Raw genomic sequence first — 12,771 nt, forward strand, 5'->3', positions numbered from 1 at the left:
TGTTTACTATCAGCTAATTGACAATGCTATACAATCTTGTCATTCTTATGAGTTTCAAAAGCCCAATTTAGTGTAATTTTCCAATTAGTAATAGTTCAGCATTAATTACACGCACTCAACATGCGTGTAATTGGTACAATTTGTTGTTTAACATTGTATTGATATTCGTCGAGTTTGGGCAGCAGGAACAGGCTATCAAGCAGTTAGCATTGACCATGAATGTGGAGCATGTGTGATGTGCGGCGGCTGGCGGCTGGGCGAGGCGGAGCGCGCATGGCTCGCTTCCGCGGCGAGCGGGCAGTCCTACGCCGCCCAGTGGAGCGCGCTGACATGCCGCGCGCTACCCCCCACGACTAAAGCTCGACGCTCACGCGAACGAAGCTCGCCGACTATACAAATACAATCAAACAAACCGCGTCGCGTGTGCAGTGTCTTATATTATTGAAGGAATTGTTACACCGTGTGCGAAATTATTCAAGAAATATGTCGCGAAGGGGATTTTGTCACGTTCGTAGATAATTTAAATTTCAGTGTTGAAGCTTATCAATGTTGTCCATGTCTATATGTTCGGGTTTGTTTTGTCTCGTCAGCTGGGGCTTAACTAAGGGACTAACAATGAAATTGAATGTTAAAAAAGTATGAATTGATGGGAAACAATTAGGTAAAGTCGTTCAGTACTACGAAACAAATAACAATAAATTCAGTGTAAATAAAGACTCGACAGTCAAACCAAGTATTAATAAAATTGATAAATAACTGTGCCCTAGCTATAAATATTTGCTTTATCCTATTTTGTTTTCAAGAAAAATAAATAAAAACAATTTATTTTATTTTTCGATTAATCAACATGGATTCAAAATAGGATTGCTGCCTCAAAAAATTAAAACATAATTGTAATAAAAGTGCTCACTAAGCAATTACAACGACGTTATCGCATGTCCTAACATTGTGTAACAAATCTAAAATGTCGCATTTATCAACATTGAATAAAACCATTATTACACACGAAAACCATAAAACAGTTTAGAAAGAAACATAACTAACAGAAATAAATGTAAAACTGGGTTAACACATAGTGCCGTCTTAGTGCCAAACTGGATTGCTTCACCATCGAGATCCGATTACTGCATCCTCAGAATAGAAGAGGTTCCAGAAATATTCATTTTATTACAACACACATTTTTAAGACTATTTTAAAAAACGCTTAATAAAAATCAAAAATAATCCGATCACTGAGCTCCACGTCCGAAAAATCGTTAGGCTAATCTTATTTAAAATTGAAAAGAAAATGCATACATTGAAAACACGTTCAGTTGTTATTGTTTTGTTTATTGTTCAAAGTCGAAAATAAAACCTCGACGTGTGTGCAGTGCAGACAAAAACTCGTTTCAATTCCAGAAATATGAAACTGGCTTACGAATCGATAGAATCCAAAACATCGATTGAAACGTCACTAGTTTTAGATATATCAAAACACAGATATTTAATTAGCTGTGTAGAGAAACAAAATAGCGTGCAATAAAACGGTAATGGTTGTAGGTAGCGTAACGCGTGTCGAAGACGATCGCAATCCGAGCCTGATTACCCTCAAGAGTCTCCCACCGCGCAACTGGAACACTTGATACCGGCCCAGCCGATACCCGGCCCAATTGACATAATCCACGACACTACAACCAACACATATTGCTTTCAAACCACTTGAGTCTTGACATTGCAACAATATTATTTACCATTCGCAGTCACGTGGCCAGAACGTCGCACGATGACGATTAATTCATGTTTATTAAACAAATTAACGATACTAGTGTGGCATTAGATACGCGACGACTAATTGTTGACGGCGAATACTCGGCGACGATTAGAAAAAATCTCATTATATCGATATTCTGAAAGGTTGGAACCACGTAACCGTAACGGTACAAACGCGAGAATAATTGTGACGCGACGCTGATAAAAACATAATTTCTGTCATTCAGGCTAGAATCGGGAATCGTTGTGGCAAGTGGCGCGAATCGATTGTCGCCACCCACGTAACTGAGCTGATAAAAACTTTAAGAGACCACCTCAAATAATAAAATCTTCAGTTCTTGCAAGAATTTGAGTGAAAAACAGTTTTGTGGTGACAATAGAATCAATTGATTTCCTATAAAGTTGGTCAAGTACTTCAGACGCACTGAGAGCGCCGCCTACACGGACGGACACAATTTAACACCCACTCTTAACGTCAGATTCCTCTCCCGAGATTGATGTACAATGTAATCTTTGCTTTTAACAATTTTTAGAGCCTTAACGTAATGTGTCAATTTTATGAGATTTTTGAGAGAGTTCTCACAATGAAATTCCGCAGACCTAAAAATAAACTTTACAATTTCCATGAGATACATAGCCTCCAGATTCAGAAACACCAAAAATAATTCGAATTCGATAACAAGAGTCATTCACTTCAGCAACCGATTTGAACGGTAACATCTAACAACGGCTAATACAAACGTACAAAAGATAATATATGCTAGTGGTGTCATCATGTCATGTTAACTTGATTCGGCGTCAAACTATTTTGCATGCCAATAAATGATGTATGAGTGCGAGGAACCGCATTATGCAATTGACATGGAATGAGGCTCGACCAAATTCAATAATGAGAGGCTTTGTGGTGGACTAATTGTGAAATGACAAACATCCTATAAAATGGTACACGAGCTTCACAAAAATACTCTGTAATATCTGGTAGGTGAACCCATTCACAAGCACAATGGACTAGTCTGGATCAATTCATTTGCTCAATGGGAGCGTGCTATGAAAGTACGGACGAATACCGTGTGAAAATACGACATTTTTCGATGTTTCGTACTTCGAATTTCACACGGTAATATAAATTTTACTGAAACGCAACAAACATTTTGTACTTGGGTAAGCTTAAATATTTCGAAATGCTATGCTTGTAATACATGCTTTAACAATAGATCAGGTACATTAAATAATTTACTACCGTACATACCGATGTGTACAATCATATAAATATCTGAGTCTAACCTTCTCTTGCCAATTAAATGCCCATCCATCGCCGTCGTCCATCGAAAGACAACTTAGGCCACAAATTCCAAGTAAAATAAAGCCTATTTACAAATTCTAATCAAAGTGCCTTCGTCACGTGTCTTTGTTAATTATTATGTAAAGTGCTTATTTAAGTGCAGACCAGCGTATATCCCTTAAGACTTGGCCTAAGAGAACTCTGTCTAAGTTGCTAATTGATACGTTCAAACTTATACTAGCTAAACGTATTTACACAACGCATGATTCTGATGCAAATACTTCATTCGTGACACTATAATTAGGGTCATCATTGCAACGTTCATCCATTTTGGTGGTTTTAAATATATTGTTCAAGCTATTGGACTTCCAGTCTCATTTCTAATAACTTTTTCACAAAGAATACCATCATTAACATCATCGTGTGTATTTGTATTATGTTTTTCTATGTTCCATATTTCATTAACAATATTTCCGTTGGTCCCAAGCTGTTTTATTGTAGCTTCGGAGAATTCATATTTTATCAGGTGGCGACTTTTTTCATTGTAATTTATAGGACGCCTGCAGTTCCTGTCAAAAATTAAATTTATTACGCAACTGTTCTTTTGTGAACGGTTCGGGTTTTGTAGGACTGACATTTGGTAACCATATTTGTTTTACTTTCTTTATATAGGCTGGAATCTCTTATTGATATAGGTGTGTCAACATAACTTGGTACTTCTTTTACATCATCAGTTCATTCCTTGTTCTCGATTTACATATCGTTGCTAGGCTGTTTCTCGCCTATTTATATTATATTTAATTGGCTTTGTTTGTTTTCCTCGTCAGTAGGTCACGTGACGTCATTAATTAGCAATGTTTGATATATTTTTTGTCGATCATTTGAATACGAGTGAGTAATCGTCCTTCATGACATCACAGCCACGTGTTATCTTCCATTTATAGAATTGTAATGTATTCTTTGTTTACAAACTTATCTTTTACTTCGGAGACAGTATTATTTATTACATTTTAAATTTCAATGTCGTGTTTACGTTTCGGGAAACTTGTCCGCGTCACCGTCAGCTGTTTTATATCATTTTCGCGCAAAGTTTGTCAAATACAAACCGCTTGGCACGGGTCACTTTATCTTAACGGCCGAAAACGGTTTATTTCGTGTCGTAAATGGAATGGCTCAGGTATTTCTAACCGAGAATTTTGTAGCTTTTGAGAGCACAATGGAACCGTACCCACACACGCAATAACAGTCGAGTTGAGATCAAATGTTAAGGAAAATTACTGAACGAGTTTGTAATTTGTTATTAGCATTAATAGTTCAGACATTCTTGTTATTTTAAACCAGTGCTATCTAGTTTCCCGTTGATATTTTCGGTTTTCTGATAACATATATTGAAGTTCATGCTATTTTAAAGAGTGAATCGTAGTCGTGTGTAAAGAAATAATGCTTTTACATTTGGCGCGATCCTTTTTTTTTTTTTTTTTTCTTTAATTGTTGGTTAATGACAGTTGCTGTCAATTGATTTTAAGTTAGAATTGTGCCATAAAAAGTGTAATGCGTCAATCAAAACTTTTTGCAGCGTATTTCCCCAATGACGTTTATCAGTAGTAGCGAAGACAAGTCAATGAGTATATAATTAGGAAAATTTCTTAAGAAAATACCTGTTACTAAGAAGATTTAGTTTCAATTTTTATTCATGTAATAGTATTTCATTTTACTTTTTAGTAATGAAATACTAAAAATTCTCGAGAATCCTAAATAATTAATAGAATATACGAAAATAATGTTTCATGCCAACAAAGAATCAGTAAACATTGAAAATATCAACCCAACAAACACCTTGTAGAACAATGTAATCAAACTCCTGCGAGATGTCAAACCTTTTCCAGTATTCCTCAAATCTCAGAAGCATGAAAGATTACAATGATCATATTGACAAAGTAGAAAATGCGTCAAGCGTACGTGTCACAATACGCAGAACGCACTTACTATTGTGACATTTGTAACGTAATGACGTCACAATGGACTTGCATTCTATGTTTCGTCATTACGCGTATTATTTGTAAGTAATTACATTGTTCGCAGTGTAGTCATGAACTAATGTTTAGTACTTATGTTATCTTTTGATGGGTCTAGTATGAACTAGTCTTGATCAATTGGCGATATATAATTGTAATTGAATTGGATATTGAAATCTAAATTTGCGGAGTTTTGTATGAGATCTTAGTATAGTTAAGCTTAGCATATTTAGTTTAAAGAACAAAAATGAGTTTGTTCACTGAGGATTTCTTTTTTGGGTCCATTCACATTTATGTGTCTCTTTGGCTCTATTCAGCAAATCTCCATTGAAAGCGCTTTGTTTTATAATATCATTTTATGGAGTTCAAATTAAAAACCACAAAATTTTCTAAATTATCAAATGTACCCTACGATACGAAACTCATAGAAGACGAACAAATATTAATATCAGTGAAGTGAAAGTAAGACTTGAGATTTTCAGAATGAAATTGAAAGAAAACAATTTCTCGCTAACACGGTTTCTTATTGTCAAAGAAATGTAGATCATTTCAAGCGAACTCCCATTAGGTTGGTACCTAGAGCAATACCAACATAAGAAACGAAAATGAACAAGATAATACATTGCGTTCATATAGCCATCGAATAGTTACCTATACGCTATTTCTAATTAAAAATAATACTGAAGGATTTACTTTTCTTAATTAATCAACAGACAAAAATCATTCGGAACGAAATCAAATATTATATCTTTAACGTTTTAAATTATGCTTTCTCACAGTTACAGATAGATTAACTGTGCATCGACAAAGTTAATTTAATAGTAACATTTAAACTGATATGAAATACTTGTATGATAAAGCTTGAACCAAGTTTACCGCTAGCCTTTATCGCTTAGAAATATATACAAACTATTCCGATAGAAAAATAACAAAATAAAATCCGACGGCTGCCATTTTTGAATTTAGAATAAAAATATTCTTTGTCCACAGTTTCAACTGTATTCGCAAATTTTGTATATCCAGCCAGCAATAAAAAAGCAAAACGAATAGACAGCTACATCTGTTGCCAGTCGCTAAAAACTGGCATGTTTTCCCTCTTAATCTGTCTGTTATCATAGTTTCCACCAGAAAAACTTTGATGATAAAGGGATGACACATTTCTCAAATATTATTTTGACAGATAGCTCTGCTTTAGAAATTATTCAGACATTTCAAGTTCTTCAGTGTTATAGTGCTCGTTAAATGTAGAGTTTAGAGAGTAAAATCTTATTCGAAAATCGGATAACTGGTCTTACATTCCCTTGAAAGAGTAATCACATTAAAACAAACACGCATCTGGCAATTCGACGCAATAACGTTCTTAAAAACGTTATAATCCGTTCCATTTTCAATTCTCATCATAGAGCTGAACGTTGGCTCAACATTGTCTGTTTCGCGGCAAGAATAACAGTTTGCCAGATAAAACAAATGTACATTCAGATAAATTGCGGGAAATGGCTACATCGCAGTTCAGTACTGTAGGAACAAGCCGTTTCCGTGCCAATCCCCACACTGACCAATGTTCGAATTCACCAACAATTAATCGATTCGCCGATAGCTTGTATAGACAAGCCTGGGCTTAGAGATCTGAACAAAGGAGTTGTGCTCCAAACAGTCGTTAGCATGATAGATGGTAAACATGATCAAGCTGTTGGTATTATGGTCGATGAAGAAAGTATTCGTGAAACCTCAAAGCAGTGTAGAGGAAACTATTGAACAGTGGATGATTGAGTGATATTTCATGTGAAACTCAAAATTTGAAACCAATTTCGGTAGTTAAAAGAAGTAAAGACACTTAATGTTTACTCTCGATGGCTTTTAAAGAATCAATTTTATCTTAGTGATGAATTACAACCAATATGATCTGATCGGCAAATATTGATATTATCTGATTTCAAATGACCTTTTGTTCTATAAGAAAATCTATTGTCAAGGAATAGCTTAGACTTGAGTGATTGGCTCATCAGCATCATCATTAAAACAAAAGGTATTTATACGCACAAATCACACACTGCATGCATATCTGTACTATAAACAATTCTGATTTCCAATCTCTTATCAGGTGACCTTTGTAGAAGGCTTTTAGTCACAGTTTGATAATCCACATCTAATAAGGTAGTGAAACCAAGCGTGGACCACGTGACTCGGTTTTGTTTATTTTATCATAAATATTCTTAGAATTTCTTCGACTCACGATGAAATTCGATACAGTAGAGTTTTTAGTTCAAGTTTACTAGCACAATGCACTTGGACTTGAGATATGAGGACGGCTGTCTTCTCTTCATTTGTTTCTTTCTCTTCTTGATCTAAATTGCATTTTGCTAGAAAATCTGAATAAGACAAAATTTCATAATCTAGCAACTTCTAAATGTACTTCTGATAATGTTTGTATACACATTGAAAGGATTAACTCCTAAACTATGTAGTAAAACTTCAATTTCCAAAAGTGCTCCATCTAATAAAACGACCTGCCTAACGTTCCACATACTTGGCACTTTTAAAATCTCGTGCTCCCCATTAACCCTCTTATGCGATAGTGATCAACATCGTGCACTCGTTTTGAACTCACTCGTTACATTTAACCGTCGCGCGCCGCCGGCCGACATTACAAGTGATATGGAAAGGTCTTGCTCGCCTTCACCGACAACAATTATGATTAATTTCGATCGACATTAGTGAGATTTAAATAAAGAACCGTTTTTAAATTTCGAATGTTTTCTTTGGCGCAGTCGAGTGATCAAATTTTTTTTTACTCGTTCCAATGTCACGGTTGCCATTTGTTTATCTGATGGCAATGGAATAACTAGTTTGATTGACATTGAAATGACGATATCTTTCTACGCCCTCGACCACATTAAGAGCGCGTATTGTCTTGTTAAGTTTCAGACATAATATGGTAAGCGATTATAGGAAGTAACAATTAGAATGCATTGTATAAAATGCATTGTTCAGTTCTAGAAATTGATCATAGTCTTTGTATTCTGTCGATATCGTTTAAGCGCTACATTTTATAAGTATAGTACAGTCACGTACAAAAGATTTTAAAGTCAGTCGGTCGGTACAGTCTCGCCCAAGCCCTAAACCGCTCAACGTTGGAACGTTTGCTGCAAAGTTTTTATTATGTCGCAAATCGTCTGACAGTCGTGGAGAATTTGACTGATCGCTTTCGTTCCATGTGACAGTGTTAACGCCGGTGCCATCCGCCTACATTGTCCGCGTTACGCTTGTGAGTCGACAATACTTTAACGTAACTTGGACAGTTACGTTATGGCTGAGGATGATGACGTTACCTGTCAAAGTTGTAGTTTGAATTTCGAATGGTTTGTTTTATTTTGTGATTTTCTTTAAATGCTACTTTGATTCACTGTGATGCATCGAAAAACACGTTTCTATCATCTCAAATGACTAAAAGCGAAACTTCTGTTTTCTTTAAGTTGTATTTGAGCCATTGAGTAAATGAACTCTAAGCACCTTAAATACGTTTTGTCTACCCACCTTTAAGGAAAACCGTCATCAAGAAAAACAAACAGTTTCCGATTCCGAAAACAGTTTTATTATAATAAGTCTGCCATAAAGTTATTTTGCTATCATACTAAAACATTCATGAACTTGAAATTGAGGTAATCTGGCAGCATTTTTTGCCCAGAAATTTATATTTTTCGTCTACAGCATGACTCCAGTAAACATAAACAGCTGTTTTATGTTTTGTCTGTTTGCCAAGGTCATCTCTGAAACGACTGACCCTGTCGTAATGTTTGAGTCTGTTAAGCGACTTTTCATCTTAATGTTTTCAAAAGATACCGGAAGACAAAAAATACGCCTCGACAACATTTAGACAGATGCCTTCTATTTGAAAAAAACTACTTAGTTTTTTTTTTTTAAATAGAATATCTACCATATATTTGCGAAACACAAATTATAGTCCTGTCAAATGTGTTCGAAGTTCGAATTATCGTCGTTCGAATTATTACTCTCTAACTGTTCTATCTGTCAGCCATATTTTCTTAAGAAATACAAAAACAATAGACGTTGTATCCAGTGTTAGCTACAGCAAATACAAATAGGAAATACATTAATATCTTGTAGGAAACGAAGTAACAGTTATTTCCTTAATGATTTAGGTTAGGACGGTATAGCAAGGACTAGATAAACATGCAAGTGATAAAGTGTGGCCGGCGACCCCTGCCTCACCTCAGTGACCTACGTTAGCTACTACCGTCACAGATAAATAATATAAGAATAATATGATAGCTTACTATTATAGTATATAACAAAATATCTGTATTGTTTTTGGTATCAATCCTCTTTGGAACCTAAGCTTACTGGCAATCTTGTAACGTTACAGTCACAGTACGAGATTTGAATTTGATTTTAGAACATTATCTTTCTGGTTGTTTTCAAAAATGTTTGACATTTGAAAAACGAATTTCCATTGAAACTGAAGAGGACCATGAGGGTCAATGACTCTAAATATGAAATACGTGGAAAATAGAAATTGAGCAATAGATAACAATTTTACGACATTACGAGTCACTGTATAGGTAATTACTTAGTATTCCAATTCTAGTATTCTAAGTTATTACTACTACCTAGTATTCCGACACCATTACATACATTTAAAATTAAAGTGGTCATAATATTTTTTTATCGGAATCTAAAATTTGTATTGACTAAGGTCAGGTCTGTTTTGAGTTCCCGATATAGTATATCTAACCAGTAATAATATCTACAATAAAATAATGATGTGTTGCAGCAAAAAATAAACTTGACAGAAAAAACGAAACTAATTCGTCATTCAAATACGACCAATAATGTTTAAGCATCCATTTTGGCGGTCATTACCCTGATTTCAGGTGCGGCCACATTCAAACAAAACTTTTTTTGTTAAGTTGGTAGTAATCGTGTTATGACTAATCGGTTTGCTGTCAACAGATCGTGGACTATAAAATTTGTTGATATTTTTGTAGCGTCTTATATAAAAGTTTTTTTACTTAAAGATATTTAACGGTACAAGCAAACGCGAGGAAATCTACATTCATTGACAATGTCAATGCTTCATGCAAATCACCATGCCTTAGACAACAGATGCATGTTTATTTTAAACCTATTGTTATACTATTTATCTCACAAAGCAAATAGTGAATAACGAGCTTAAACTTACCAATCCCAAACATGTGACAGACAGAAAAAGTAAACAAAAGAAAACACAAAGTTCCTTTTTCCGGGCGTGTAGACCCGTCCTTAGACCCTTCATTCACCCATCAGACAATGTTATGTTAGGACAGGACTACACGTGCTATTTATCTTTCAAAGTGTCAATTACTAAAGAAAGAATAACCTTAAACGTTTGTTTTTTTTTAAACTTTGTTAACACTGGCACATTAGCCATATTTAAAAAAAAGAACACGCACGCCGTTTGAATTTGACGTTCGGTTTTGCATTCGTTTTTTAATGTATTTAATAATCGCTTCAGAATCGATTTAGGTGGATTTTAAATGTTACTTAGGCACGTGCAATTCCTTACAATGCTTACATCGTTAGTTTTATTACGCTTATGCATAAGAAGTTTTACGAATTATAAATTTTATATCTAAGAACAATGTCCTTTTTTCTCAATATTAAGAGTAATAAGGTTGAGGATTCGAAGAAAAGTGGCCTATGTCCAGTTTTGAGGCAATGTAAAAATCAAAAGAATAAGTTATTTAACACGTATGCCCTTCGTTTGTCCCGTTGAAAAATACATGTCTGAACAACTTATCGTCTTGGCATCTTTTAGTCCCATATTTCGGTTATCTTTACACAAAACTATTATGTAACGACAGTACAGACCTACATTCTACAGTATAGTTCCACCGCATAGATGTAAGGTCGTCCGCGGACTATAACTTAACTTACAAGAAAGTATTGATCTTTCCCGCCTCGGGAACATTGTCGCGAATTATATTATAAAAGCTTTTATTCTTTTAACAAAAGTTGTGCTTCTCGTGTGCAATACATTTTTGAATTTAAAACTTTCCGTGTTCGAAATTCGTTTGTACAGGAAAAACCGTTTAAGTTCTTCAACTGCTTCCATTTTTAAACTTAAGTAAATATTTGTTTTTAATTTAGAATTGGTTAACGTTGTTAATTTTTAAATATAAATATTTTTTTTAAGAACACAAAATTACTCCTTATATTATTTTTTTCTTAACATTGAGTCATAATCATTTTCTAAAAACTTACCAATGATTTTGCTTCATCATTGTGTGAGAAATAATTATATTTACATTCTCATGCTTATTCACAGTCTAATGATTAAATTTATCAGCTGACCACAGTGTATAATGTCCATCAGAGATGTCAAACTAGTCCGAAGGTCGCGTCGATTGAGTTGATTCGACAGCCCTCCGTAACGCGACTGAATTAATTCCATGACCGACAAGGATTAGGACAACTTCACACTTATTAACGAGCTTATTCTGACCTTATTGTGGTTTAAAACTCTTTGAAACCGCAAAATATATTTCAAACATATTTTCTGACGACACAATATCGAAAGTTTGAAAAAACAAAATATTTTTTTTTAAGGAATTTGACTCAGATTTTTAGCTAGCAAAACCAAGTGGAGCAAAAACTAAAACTGTCGTTCTGATTGAATTGCAAAAATATAATGTTTTTTTTTTAATTACTGTCAACAAAGAAGTTCGTATATGTAAAACCTTGAACTTTTTAATATTATGATGTAGGAACGCTTGGTCCAATTTGGCACACACTAGCATTAAATGTTTGAGTTGCCAATTTTGTATGTAATGTTTACCCTCTCCGCTAATGAACTATGAAACTATGTAAAATTGTTGTTGCTCGTACCACGTTTGAGTTGATGTAATATTAATTATTTTTACATGTTTATGAATAGCCAAAAGTTTAACTGGCTAGTGATATTTCTGAATGTAAAACAAACTTCAGGATTTACTCAGAACATGGACTTTATTAAACAAAGCCAGTAAATGACTACAAAATAATTTACTTCCAATAACCGTGTAAGACTTTCAAATCTCAACTTTGATAAAATGTTGTCACATACTTATTTTACAAGGAAAATACCATTTTAACTGCACATTTACCATCTCGCTGTTGGCACATCTACGTATCTAGCCTAGACAGCGTATTCCCCAGTTTCCGCCGAAAACAAGCAGATTACATACAATTTTCGTGTTCCCAATTCAAGTCTGTAAATCCTAAACATATGCCACTGAGAAACATAAAATTTGGTACAAGGAACCGTAGATCAGGTATAACATTCTGCTGTTCTATTTTCAAATAATATCTATGGATAGAGTTTAGACTGTAAAATAATATTGGCTGTAAAAATAGAGAGGTAAACAAAACAAAAGCTGTAACAAGTTGAAATTGGAACTTTCAAATTTATTCTTTCTTTTTATTTTTAAAGTTCCTTTTTTGTTTTAATTCGAAACAAATGAGGTTTGACATGTGAGTAAATGTTTTATTGCTTGTAGATTACTCAACGATACAGCCATATTTTGAACTTATCTTGCTTCGGAGGTTTGATCATGCGGGTAGCTTCCATGATTGTAATCTTGGGACTGTCTTGAAGCACATAAATGACTCATGGTATTATCTTACAAAGAGGACTATATTTTAATATTGCACCTGTTTTCTGCTTATATTTATTCAGTAGGCCAGCTT

The 12,771-nt window shown here is 34.4% G+C and overlaps 1 protein-coding gene across 12 annotated transcripts in view; it reads left to right on the plus strand.

The window, feature by feature from the left end:
* LOC113504080 (potassium/sodium hyperpolarization-activated cyclic nucleotide-gated channel 2) overlaps nt 1–12,771 on the plus strand; it is a 232,280-nt gene that overhangs the window by 137,315 nt on the left and 82,194 nt on the right. For 2 of the 12 annotated variants that reach the window (XM_026886271.1, XM_026886289.1), the window contains exon 1: nt 289–507. The exons of 8 other annotated variants lie outside the window; for them this stretch is intronic. The gene's annotated coding sequence lies outside the window, so the exon portion shown is untranslated. 2 more of the 12 variants (XM_026886262.1, XM_026886280.1) reach the window with 2 other exon arrangements.

Source organism: Trichoplusia ni, chromosome 2 (genome assembly GCF_003590095.1).
Source record: "Trichoplusia ni isolate ovarian cell line Hi5 chromosome 2, tn1, whole genome shotgun sequence".
Lineage (NCBI taxonomy): Eukaryota > Metazoa > Arthropoda > Insecta > Lepidoptera > Noctuidae > Trichoplusia > Trichoplusia ni.